Source organism: Ursus arctos, unplaced genomic scaffold, assembly GCF_023065955.2.
Source record: "Ursus arctos isolate Adak ecotype North America unplaced genomic scaffold, UrsArc2.0 scaffold_37, whole genome shotgun sequence".
In the NCBI taxonomy this organism is placed as follows: domain Eukaryota; kingdom Metazoa; phylum Chordata; class Mammalia; order Carnivora; family Ursidae; genus Ursus; species Ursus arctos.
In genome coordinates, this window is record NW_026623053.1 from 17,938,033 (window position 1) to 17,951,032 (window position 13,000).

The window sequence follows — 13,000 nt, forward strand, 5'->3', positions numbered from 1 at the left end:
TTTAGATTGAATAGATGAGAGGCCAGTAGAAGATGACTATGACTGGAACAGGATGAAATAGGCAAGTAGAGATTGAATTAGTGAAAATTTTCTAGGAAAGTGAAAATTTTTCTAAGCCCACACAGTATTTTAATTTATCTTTAAGACTGAGCTAAGTTATTTACCATTGTTTGTTTTGGGGACAAGAACAGGACAATTTATTGCACCATTTTTTCACACACCAATGGAGATTATTCTTGTGGTTTTTTATTTTTTATTTATTTATTTATTTTACTCTGCAGGAAAATGTAAGGTGCTTTATCACAGACTGACAAAAGAATCATAATGTTAACAGACTCAATTTCTTCCCATTAAATTTATTAAATTAACTGGCAGTTAAACCATCCCATTGAGTTCAATTTAGAATTTCCTCACGTTGCCTGCTTTTAATTTTTCTTTAAACTATTACAGTTAGAAAATAAGGAACAACAGGGGTTAGAAATAAGCTAACTGGATTTCCTCTACAGCCCTAAAGAGAATTATAGGCTTTCATAGGCCAGTGACTATATAAATAGAGAAATCTGAAATAATTTGGTCATGCATGGAGTCTTCTGTCTGTGCTCTAATTGCAACACGTGGCAGCTCCCTCTGTGAAGAACAGAGCCTTTCAAGTCTTGCAGGTAAGTAAAGAGGAGCAGTTCTTGTCACAAAATAGTCCAGTCCTGAATCTTCTTCAAATAAATCACAAGTAAACTTGAATTTTCCATTTAGTCCTGAGGAAGAGACAGATCTTTCTTGCATTATTTTGCTTGGGGTTTTATAAAACACACTGTGAGCATAAAGACATTCTGCAGTTTCCAAACATCTTTCTGTCCCTAACTGATCAGATTAGAGCAACCAGTTCCTGTAATTAATATCCAGAACTTTTGCATATTATGAAGCTAAATTTATAACAATTCTAACGTTTACTATTGTGAAATAGGGTTCTCCACCAAAACATCACATCCACTTGAAAATGAGTTGGGTACAAAATTACAGATGCCAAGTATTACAGCCAGGAATTACCAATTGATTTCTTGCACTTAAAAATGCCCACGAACAATGTTTCAAACAGTCTTTATGTCTTTTTTTGTCTATGAAGGTATGGCCCAGCTCACTGAAGATCAGTTCTCCACATACTCGGTAATAATGCAATTTCAGAAGTTTTCCATGCTGCCCAGAGATGTTGCTTTGAGTTTGCCTTAAATATTATCAAGTCTAATTCCAACGGTAACATGGGAATTCACTTACTGTGTAAAAATAAGTAGTTCAGAAGAAAAGCAGAAAAGATAATTCAAACGTGTAACATTTGATGATTTATTGTAAAATCCTTTCACATCTGTATTTTTTAGTTGATCCTATCAACAACCATATAATAGTAATAATAGTAAATTATATATACATATATATCAACCACATAATAATGATGATAATTGTAGTAGTATTGTTATTGTTACATTTTACAAATGAGGAAATAGACTCAGAGGGGCTAGGAGTTTGCAAAGGACTGGCTAAGACTTACAACTGAGGTCTTATGACTAATCCATGCAGCCATATTTCTCTAAACCTTTCTATAAGAAAAAAAATTTGAGAAATTTAACTCTTGCAATTTTTGTTATTGTGCCATTTCTTTTCTACATAATACATATAAATTTGCTAAGAATCGAGATGATATGCATCTCTTTCAGTGAAATACAGTAATGTGAACTGCATGGGTAAATAGCATCACATTATTACCACCTAGTAGCCGCATACTTTGCCTTAGGTTTCACTCGTTAGGAGTGACAATTCATTGTTAGTAAAAAATAACCTTGAGTTGCTTTGTACTCTTTTTAATTGGGCCTGATGCTGAAACCCAACAGTGTAGTTTTATCAAATGGTGGTCTGAATTTCAAGGCTTACTTTACTTCCTAGAGCAACTGTTAGAGATAGAACTGATTATAGGCAAGTTGTAAGCAGGTTATTGGTTATAAGCAAGGTATGAGCAGTTATAGCAAAGTTACTAATTATGAATATATGAGAAATTTTAATTCTACCTTTATAACTTGGTCATTATGTTAAAATTATTTAAAATATTTTATTAGATAAAATATTCAATGAGAAAGGCGATCCTTTGTATATATCCTTATTCAAATAAACTGAAGAATCTTGTCAGCCACTTACTGATAGAATTAGTTTACTTCACAAAAATGTTAGAATATTAAAAATCTAGTTTTAATATTGGATATAGTTGCATAGAAAAGCATTTTTATATGTAGTATTTTTAAAGATCATAGATTTTTTTTAAGTTTCTATTTTCAAATACTCATGATTAATGAGTCATTATAATGATAAAATAACCATGGCTTACACATTTTACCTTCTCACATATGGTTTGCATGGAACCCGGATTTTTCCCAAGACGTTATTTGGTTGTTGATAACTATTATTTACAACTAACCTATCTATCGACCTATTCAGATCTATATACATGTATGTATCTATATACTTAGATGTATACACACTGACACACACACAAATACATTTTCCTTTTTAAAAATTTGATTTATAATTCCACTGTTAGGCTCCAGTGACTTCAGTATTTTGTTCATGTTTTATTAGAAATGCACGTGGTTTCTGAGGCTTTTAAACAAATACATGGAATGGTTGAAAGATTTATATTGCTCATGCTTAGCTAAATATGTCATCTCTAGAAAAGATGTGGTTTATTTTGGCACTGTTTTAAAAACTCAAATATTTTAAACATTTGTTAAGTTGGAGCTTGCACATTTGAACTAGTAGCATACGTTCCAGAGTAGCTTCTCAAGTTACCAAACTTTTTTGTAATCCTTTTACTAGAATAACCTTTTTTGAAAGGTTTTTTTCTGTTCTTTTTTATTATGTACTTTAAGTTAAATTTATAGAGGTTGGAGTTATTTTTAATGTAGGATTTCATAAACAGAAGAGGACAATGATGAATATTTATTTTTGAGAATCATTAAAATTCTGTATACCATTGATAGTTCTTTGCAGAAATCTTAATATACTAAATTTTAATATAGTTAATATACTTATTTTATACTTAATATACTTATTTTATTGTTACCTAAGTATAGTTTTGGAATACACTAGTACTTTAGGGGCCACCAGTTTCTTGACTATCTGATTATTAACAAAGATGAATTTTAACTCAAATATCTAAAATATATATTTACTTTTTATTCATATAAAATCCCCTACTGCAAATCCTACACATTTCAATGCAGTTCTTATATATTGATCTTAATCATATTTATAGTGGTACAATCCTGAAGATCCTGGACTGAATATGCCTATAAAATATATTGCAGTAAGAAGACCAATTAAGTTCACCATCAAACTTGTCTGACTTCCTGAACAAATTTAATAAAGATAAAAATTGATACGAACAAATTTTTAGGTACCTTAGGAACCTTTAAAAACTATAGATATAAAATAAAAGTATAGCAATAAAATATTAAAGATAAACATTACTTTTGGTAATATGGTTAGGAAGAACCTAGGGGGGCACCTGGGTGGTAGTTAAGTTGGTGGTGGTTAAGTTGGTTAAGCGTCTGCCTTTGGCTCAGGTCATGATCTCAGGGTCCTAGGATCCAGCCCTGAATCAGGCTCCATGCTCAGGGGGGAGTCTGCTTCCCCCTCTCCCTCTGCCCCTCCCCCCTTCTCATGCTCACACTCTCTCTCTCAAATACATAAATAAAATCCTTAAAAAAACAAGAAAGGAAGGAAGGAAGGAAAGAAGAAAGAAAAGAAAGAAAGAAGAAAGAAAAAGAAGGAGAAAGAAAAGAAAGGGAGAAAGAAAAGAAAGGAAGAAAGGGAGATTACTTCTCTTAATGAAAAAATAATAGACTGATTCAAATCTACTGCAAAGCACCTCTACTAATTTTGGAATTTGTATGTGGAATTTTGCTGTAACCAATAGCTGACATCTAAAAACATTTCTTCTATTCTGTTTAATTATTCAATCAAGGTAAGGTAATGTAAATACCTTACATACACTACATATTACCTGTAGGGAACTTAGTGAACTTCGGATTTAAAGCTTGAAGTACATAACTAAAAGAGGACCAAGGGTGGGGTGGGCAGTAAGAATCTTTGGGGGCAAAGATTCTGTAAACTGTTCATGTCTAAACTGTCACATCACAGTTCACGAAAACTGTTGTCTCACCGTGCATGGTCTTTGTGATATTGTTATCATACGTTCTACTTCTACATATGTACACAATAATAGCATTGTTATTATTTTTGCTTTAAACAACAATTTTTAAGAAGATTTTTAAAAAGTTCTGACTTTTTAAATATTTAAAACAATATGATATTTTATATATAATATATAAAAATATAATAAAATAATAAAAATAAAATAAAACATTATTTTATATTTACCCACATATTTACCATTTTCAGGGCTCTTCTTTATGTAGATCCAAGTTTCCACCCACTATCATATTCCTTCCTCCTGAAGCATTTTTCATTTATACTAATGCAGAGCTGTGAGTGATGAGTTCTTTCAGCTTTTGTATGTCTGAAAAATGTCTGGATTCTTTTCTTTGCCTTCATTTTGTGAAAAAGTTTTTTGCTGAATGTAGAATTTTAGGATAATTTTTTTTCAGTATTTTCAAGATGTTGCTTTTTTGTCTCTGGCTGGCTTTGTTCCTGCTGTCATTTTTATTTTTGTTCTCTGCATAATAATGTCCTCTGGCTGCTTTAAAGATTTTTCCCTTTGTTACTTGTTTCAACCAATTAGATTAGGGTGTATTATGGTATAGATTTTTGCATGCTTCTGTGCTAATGGTTTATTGAATTTCTTGGACTGTGGGTTTGTAGTCTATGAATTTTTTTTTTAATTTCAACCACTTTTTTGAAGATTTTATTTATTTGTCAGAGAGAGAGAGCACAAGCAGGGCGAGTGGCAGGCAGGGGAAGAAACAGGCTCCCTGCTGAGCAAGAAGCCCGATGGGGGACTGGATCCCAGGATCCTGGAATCATGACCTGGACCCGAAGGCAGACACTTAACCAACTGAGTCACCCAGGCAACCCTCAACCATTATTTTTAATAGTTTTCTGTCCCCCAATTCTTTTTCCTCTCCCTCTGGACCTACTATTCAATATATATTAGCCACTTTAACTTGTCCTACGGCTATTTCATACTTCATTTATTTCTTTTTCAGGCTATTTTTCCTCTGGTTGTTTTATTTTGGATAGTTTCTATTGCTTTATTTTCAAATTTACTTATCTTTTCTTTTGCAGTGTCTAATATGTTCTTAATTCCATCCAGAGCCTTATTCTTTGCAGGCATATTTTTATCTCTAAAAGTTAAAGTTGGGTCTTTTTAATTTATCTCTCTCCTGAATTTATTTATACCTTATGTTATCTTCTGGAATATAGAAAATATAGGTATAGGAGCTGTTTTAATGTTCTTGTCTATTAAGTCTATTATCTATTCTTTTTCCAGGTCTCTCTCTATTGATTTTTTTTCTCGTCGTGGTTATATTTTCCTGCTTTGCATGCCTGCTGACTTTTTTTGGATGCCAGTCATTGTGTATTTTAACTTGTTGAGTGTTGGATTTTTTGTTTTTCCTTAAAATTTTTTGACTGTGTTCAGGGATACAGTTACACTGCTTGGGAACAGTTTGATCGTTGTAAGCCTTTTTTAAGCTTATTAGGCAGGATCAGAGTACCTTTAATGTCAGTTGATTTTTCCCTACAGTTTAGGCAATACCCCTCGGAACGCACTACCTGTGGAGCACGAGGTTTCTCTTCTTTGACTGATCACAGCCTTGTGTGAGTTTTGGTTATTATCGTGCCTGCTCCTTTCTGGTAGTTCTTACCCTCACTTACTGTCACATGTGCTGGTCAGTACACAGAAGAGTCAGGGTATGCACTGCTGCTCTCCAGAGCCCATTGCTTTCTCGTACTCTCCCTGTGCAGCGTTCCCCACTGCATGCAGACTGACTCTTATTCCATACTCTGACCTGCAAACCCAACCACCTTGGCCTCCAGCACATTCTTAGTTCTGTGTTCTCAACTCAGGGAGGCTGCCAGGCTCTGTTCTGTTACCCTCTCCCTGCGCCCTGCTCGGTTGTAACCTCTCCCGATGGTAAGCTGGGTCAGTCCAAGGGCTCACTTCATATGCTTCCCTTCTCTCAGGGATCACTGTCCTGGGCTGCCTGTTGCCCAAAGTCCAAAAACATTGATCCATGTATTTTCACCATTGTTTGCAGTTGTTGTGGTTGGTTTGGAGTGGGTTTTGTTGTTGTTTTTTTCAAGTCAGGGGGTAAATGTGGTCCTAGTTACTCCATCATGGCCAAAACTATAACTCTTCCTACAACTCTTTTAAAATGTCATCTTCATGGGGCGCCTCGGTGGCTCAGTCATTAAGCGTCTGCTTCTCTGCATCCCAGAGTTCTGGGATCGAGCCCTTCATCTGGCTCCCTGCTCAGAGGGAGCCTGCTTCTCCCTCTCCCTCTCTTGCTCCCCCTGCTTGTATGCTCTTTCTTTCTCTTTCTGTCAAATAAATAAAATCTTTAAAAAAATAAATAAAATAAAATGTCATCTTCTTAATGTCTAGCTGCTCTCTTCCCTGTTAAGAAATTAGCTGTCTTTCTCTCCTGAAAGGAAAGTCTCTGTTTTCTCTGTTGGAGTTTTTTTTTAGATTTTTATCTTTTTCTTTGTTTTTGACAGTTTTGTTTTGTGCCTAGCTGTGGCCTTCTTTGTGTATTCTTGCTTGATTTCATCCGTCTTATTAAATCTCTAACTCAGTATCTTTTCTCAACTTCAGGAAATCTTTGGTGAATATCCTTTTCTCCTCCTTCTGAGACTCCCAATTGTATATATTTTATATTTATTCACTATGTTCCCACATGTTGCTTTCACTCTTCTGTGTTTTACTAAATTGCCTCTAGAACACTAGTTGTGAATTTTCAAAATTGTCTTTTTTTCATTAATCCTGTCTATGGCTATTAAAACTATTCAGGTCTTAATTTCAGATTTTATACTTTTCAATTCTATAATTTCCTCTTGATTTTTTGGGGGGGTACATTACAATTCTCTGGTGAAATACTCATCTTTCTAAATATATTGTCTCCACCTCTGCTTCTGTTTTCTTCAATATACTAGTCGTAGTTACTTAAAAGGCTATGTCCACATGTCTACTAACTCCAATATCTGAGTCATCCATGGTCTGTTTGTTTTTTTGCTTTCTGGATGCATGATCCTCTCTCTTGCCATGCCTGTTAATTGTTTACTGAATATAAGACATCATGACCCTCTGGATGATTTTGTCTTCCTCCAGAGAGGGCTTATTAGCCTTTCCTCTATTGGGAAGATTGAGTGGAAGCTAATCACCTTAATCCAGTCAGGTACTGTGCTGAGTTGTAGCTGGATGATACCCTAAGGCTCAATTTTCTCTAGTTTGCCTCTCTTCCAATGGCATAGCTCAGTCAGGCTTCCAGTGGTACAAGTGATATTTTCTCTGGGGCCCATTGAGATAGTCTCATCTGAGTTTTTTGGGGTTTTTTGTTGGTTTGTTTAAGTAGGCTCCATACCCAAGATGGAGCCCAAAGCAGGGTTTGAACCCACAACCCTGAGATCATGACCTAAGCTGGGATCGAGAGTCAGAAGCCTAACCGACTGAGCCACCCAAGCACGCCTCTTCTAAGCTTTTTTAAGTCCACTTAGGACAGCTCAGAATTTGCCAAGTTATTTTGAGGGGAAACTGGGTGTGTGTTCCAGGTACTTTGACTCCCCAGGTCTATCAGTCCAGCCTTGCAAGATTGCCAAAAGCTATTTCCTCTGTCCCTAGCAGCAGTCTTCTGCTAGGACGAAGCCCAGATTATCATTCTCTCACTTTCACCCAAAACCAGCAAATGCCTCCAGGGGAAGAACGGCTGCAGATCATCAGTTTACCTCTCTGTTCTCTTTAGAATCTTAGTCCCTCTTTGTTTTAGCCCCTCTCTAATACACCTTAAATAACTTTTTGGAAGTTATCCAGCTTTTCTTTTTTTTTTTTTTATTTTAAAGATTTTATTTATTTATTCGACAGAGATAGAGACAGCCAGCGAGAGAGGGAACACAAGCAGGGGGAGTGGGAGAGGAAGAAGCAGGCTCCCAGCGGAGGAGCCTGATGTGGGGCTCGATCCCATAACGCCGGGATCACGCCCTGAGCTGAAGGCAGATGCTTACCACTGTGCCACCCAGGCGCCCCCCAGCTTTTCTTATTTTTGTCAGGAGCATCGGTCTGCCACAAACTACTCTCTTCTGTCTGGAAGCAGAATTTCAATGAGTCTTTCATTTCTGTTGTTATTATTTTTTCATTTCTGAACGTTATATTCTGTTCATTCCCAATCCAGTCAGTCATTTTTATGGTCTCTTGTTCCTATCTCATATTTCAATCCCTTTTTATCTTATGCATTTTAAACATGCTTATTCTGTACTTAATTTCTGATAATTTTAATATCTGTAGTATTTATGGCTCCAACTTTGCTGTTGTTTCTGCTAGCTACATTTATACTACCTCGTTTCTTTGAATGTTTGGTGATTCATGAATGTGAGCCTATCTTTCTTAGAATTATCCACTGTGGGACTTTTCAAGGCCTGGGTTGAAGGTGGGCGCCTCTGTACAGGCTTCACATTTGCTTCACCTTTAATCCCCTGGGAGTGTATCAGCCTTAGAGCACTTTAAAAACTTCATCTGAATTGTACTGGGCCAATATTATTGATGATAACTTGGTCGAAAAGCCCACCTGAGGGCTAGCTTATGGTTATAAAATTCATGGCAGGATCCATGTTTATGGATTGGAAGAATTAATATTGCTAAAATGTCCATACTACCAAAAGCAGCCTATAGATTCAATGTAATCCCTATCGAGGTTTCAATGGCATTTTTTACAGAAGTGTCAAAAACAATTCTAAAATTTATATGGGACCACAAAAGACCTCAAATCGCCAAAGAAATCCTGAGAGAGAAGAACAAAGTAGGAAGCATCACACTTTCTGATTTCAAGCTATACTATAAAGCTATAGTCATCAAGACAGTACGGTACTAACTTAAAAACAGACAACAGATCAATGGAACAGAATTTATTTTGTCAACTAATATTTGACAAAGGAGCCAAGAATACTTGAGAAAAGACAGTCTCTCCAATAATGGTGCTGGGAAAACTGGATATTCGTGTGTAAAAAAATGAAACTAGACCCCTATCTTGCACCACTCAAAAAAATGAACTTGAAATAGATTAAAAGCTTAAATGTAAGACCTGAAAGCATGAAACTCATAGAAAAAAACTTAAGAACAAAGCTCCTTGACATTTGTCTTGGCACTGGTTTTTTGGATATGACACCCAAAACACAAGCAATGAAATGAAAAATAAATAAGTGGGATTATATCAAACTAAAAATTTGCACAGAAAAAAAAACCATTGACAAAATGAAAAGACAACCTGCAGAATGGGAAAAAATATTTACAACCATATATCTGATAACGGGTTAATATCCAAATATATAAAGAAATATAACTCAATAGCATAAAAACAAGCCAATTAAAAATGGGCAAAAGACGTAAATGGACATTTTTCCAAAGAAGATATATGATGGGCCAACAGGCATATGAAATGATGCTCAACATCCCTAGGCATTAGGTAAATGCAAATCAAAACCACAAAGGTGTATCACCTCATGCCTATTAGAATGGCCATCATCAAAAAGATAAGAAGTAAGTGCTGGTAAGGTCGTGGAGAAAAGGGAACCCTCCCCCCTTATATATTGTTGGGATTGTAAACTGGTACGGCCACTATGGAAAACAATATGGAAGATCCTCAAAAAATTAAAAATAGAACTACCATATGATCCAGTAATTCCACTTCTGGAAATCTATCCAAAAGACATGAAAACACTAACTCAAAAGGATGTCTGCACCTTCATGTTTCTCACAGCATTATTTACAATGGCCAAGACATGGAAACAACCTAAGTGTCTATCAACAGATAAATAGATAAAGAAGCTGTGATATATACACATATATAAAAATATTGGAATATTATTCAGCCATAAACAAAACCCATGAAATCCTGCCATTCACAACAACATGGATGAACTGGAGGGCATTATGCTAAGTGAAGTAAGTCAGACAGAGAAAGACAAATTTGTATGGTCTCGCTCATATGGGGAATCCAAAAAATTCGTAGAGGAAATACTTTTTTATTCTACATTCATAGCCTACGTTCAAGGTTTTTTCCTTGGGTGGGCCTGGGACTTTATCCCTTATCCCCTGCTCCACTAAAAGTCCATGAAAACCAAAGCTCAACTTCACCCCTTCATACGGCAAATGCTTTCAAGGTAAAAATTGCCTTTTGTACTCTACTTAACCATTGAAGGTTCCCAGTTTTCCTTAGGTTTTGGCCTCTGAATATTCCTCACCGGCTAGCAAATATATTGATAGCTTTTGAGAAGATATTAGTCATTTTCTATCCAGCATTTTTAGTTGCTTACAGAGGGGTAACGTTCATCATAGCAGGAAACAGTAGTCAGGGCTGAATGTTATTAAATGTGTACACACACACACAGATAAAATTGTACTGCTAATAAAATGTTCTGAATTTAGTTCCAAATTTAGTATCACTTGTATACATGATTAAAATGAGTAGATAATAAATTTACTTTCCAAGGTCCATAATTGCAGCTCTTTGTCCCCACCAGTAACTACAAGCAGTTTTTCATTAAAGAAAAGAAAATGATTGAATAATCCAAATTAGCCTGGGCAAGAAAACGAACAGCTGCCTAAAATGAAATGTTTGAGTTATGAGCCATGTGCCACTTTGGTTTATCTGCAGCCAAAAGGTTTAGAATCCTTATTCAATTAACCATGTTGCTGGGAGGGCCTGGTTGCCCTGAATCAGAGCTGCCTGGTGATGAGTAAGAGGTATCCGTGACACGCAAGTTCAGACCTTGCAACTCTGTTTTTGTTGTTTGAACTTTCTGCTCCGTTGTAGCTAGGGATCCGGCATGGAATTTAAACACTTGTGTGGTAACTCCATTCCTTCGGCCATTGTGTTGTTAAGCTCTAGCTAACGAACTTTTAACACTGGCTCGATGTAAAGCAAGACTTAGAAAAGAGCAGCAATCAACATTTCGGGTTTTATAATTAAAACCATATGATTTCTGTGTCTTTAGGAAGTAAGCTGCCCTTGTCTATCGAGTCCAACTGTTGCCCCGAAAGTAGTCTTCCTAATATGTGCAAAAAGTAAAGAAATTAACCAAGGTGCCTCTAAGAAAGCTTAAATTAAGAAGTGACTTTCATTTCAAAAATCACACCTACTGTTAGGAAAATTTCAAAATGCAGACCTGTTTTAAAACTCAGGAACTTTGCCTAAAATAAAGGAAACAGACTTACATACCATTTGCAAAGGTGAGTGCTGCCAAATGCACCAGTCAAGTATACTTTGTCTCGTGTGGCCCTTTTCTTCCATGCCAACAGTTGTTGTTGCCTAGGGAGATCCTCCTGATAACGTCACAAAGAATGTTTCTGAGACCCATATAGATTGTGTACACATTGGCTTGCTAAAGACAAGTTTTGATTTTAAATCTCTAAGCTTCATTTTGCTTCTAAGCGTACTGTTTGAAACAAAAAACAGGTGACTACAAGAGAGGAGACTGAATTTCTTCTCCAACTCATAAATCACTTTGAAGATAATTCTGGATGAGAAAATTTACATATAGTTTGAACAATGATATATAATGTGACATAAAACTTCTCGGAGTTTGAAGAACTACTTTGAAGAATTACTCTACACTTGCATGTATACACTGATTTCTGATGTCTTACGTCACAGTCTTTTCACATTACAAAATTAGATTTGCTTTTTGCACCTTATTTTCTTAAACTGTGGTCATATTAAAAAGAGTAGCTGAATACTTTCATTTAGGTGACATAATAACATACTTTCATTTAAATGAGTATGTAATCTTGCTTGTCAAATAGAAGTGAAGAAAACCTTTTGAAATCAGAAGTCTCAATTAAAACTTCAATCTTGTCAAAACCATCACTTTATTTTTGCTTTTATAAAGTTGCAACAACTCATTCCGGAAATAAAGCTATATTGTAGACTGAAAACTTAAATATTGCAGATATTATTGTGTTTCAGTTGCGGTAAGGGAAACAATGGTTTTATTATTTCAAGAGTCAAAGAATGAAGTGTAAGTGTACTGTTTTGTTTGGGTGTTTGTTTTTTAGATTTTAGGAAAGTTTTCTGGTTCCATATTGGATTTAAAAAAAAAAAAAAAAAACACCAATTGCCCAAATCGTACCTGGAGATTCTGGCACATTATTTTGTTTTCATATGGATGGCAAGAAAATTAACAAAAGTAACTTTGTATCATGCTAACACCTCTGACCTATGCTCCAAGCTTACTCTCCCATTTTAGTTCCTACCCTGTATTTTCATTATTTAATTCATTTACCATTTTTAATCCTCTACTCAGTCAAATCCACCTTCATGTGTTTAAATCCAATTCATCCTTCAAGAATACTTATGCACCACCCCTACATGAAGCTTTCCCTAATTCCCCACCCCCACCCCAACACCAAGCCACAGCTAATCTCTCTTCTGTATGCCTTATAGCTCTTTCTTCATCTCTATTAGGGCACTTATTAAATTTCCCCTTGTTTCAGTATTCCTGTACTATCTCCCATTAGAATGCAGCTTTTAGAAGTCAGACATTATTCATATTTCTTTGCACAGGTAAAAACTTGGTAGTCATTCATGTTAATGATGAAACCTAAATCTTCCACCTATGTTGTTTTATAAACATTTGGGTGACCTGTCTTTCTAAAAAATAAAAAATGACATTAAAATATTAAGATTTGAGTATCCTTTCCTAAAATAGTGGTATTGAAATATACTAGCATGTCAAATTATTTAGCACCTGGCATATTACCAGGTGAAATGTGATTACCTGAAGACTTTAA

The 13,000-nt window shown here is 35.5% G+C and overlaps 1 protein-coding gene across 6 annotated transcripts in view; it reads left to right on the plus strand.

Moving 5' to 3' along the window:
- MIPOL1 (mirror-image polydactyly 1) overlaps positions 1 to 13,000 on the plus strand; it is a 357,607-nt gene that overhangs the window by 327,055 nt on the left and 17,552 nt on the right. For 3 of the 6 annotated variants that reach the window (XR_008957207.1, XR_008957206.1, XR_008957209.1), the window contains exon 14: positions 6 to 1,161. The gene's annotated coding sequence lies outside the window, so the exon portion shown is untranslated. Of the gene's footprint in view, positions 1 to 5; positions 3,827 to 13,000 lie in introns of those variants that run through there. The other 3 variants (XR_008957208.1, XR_008957210.1, XR_008957205.1) reach the window with 3 other exon arrangements.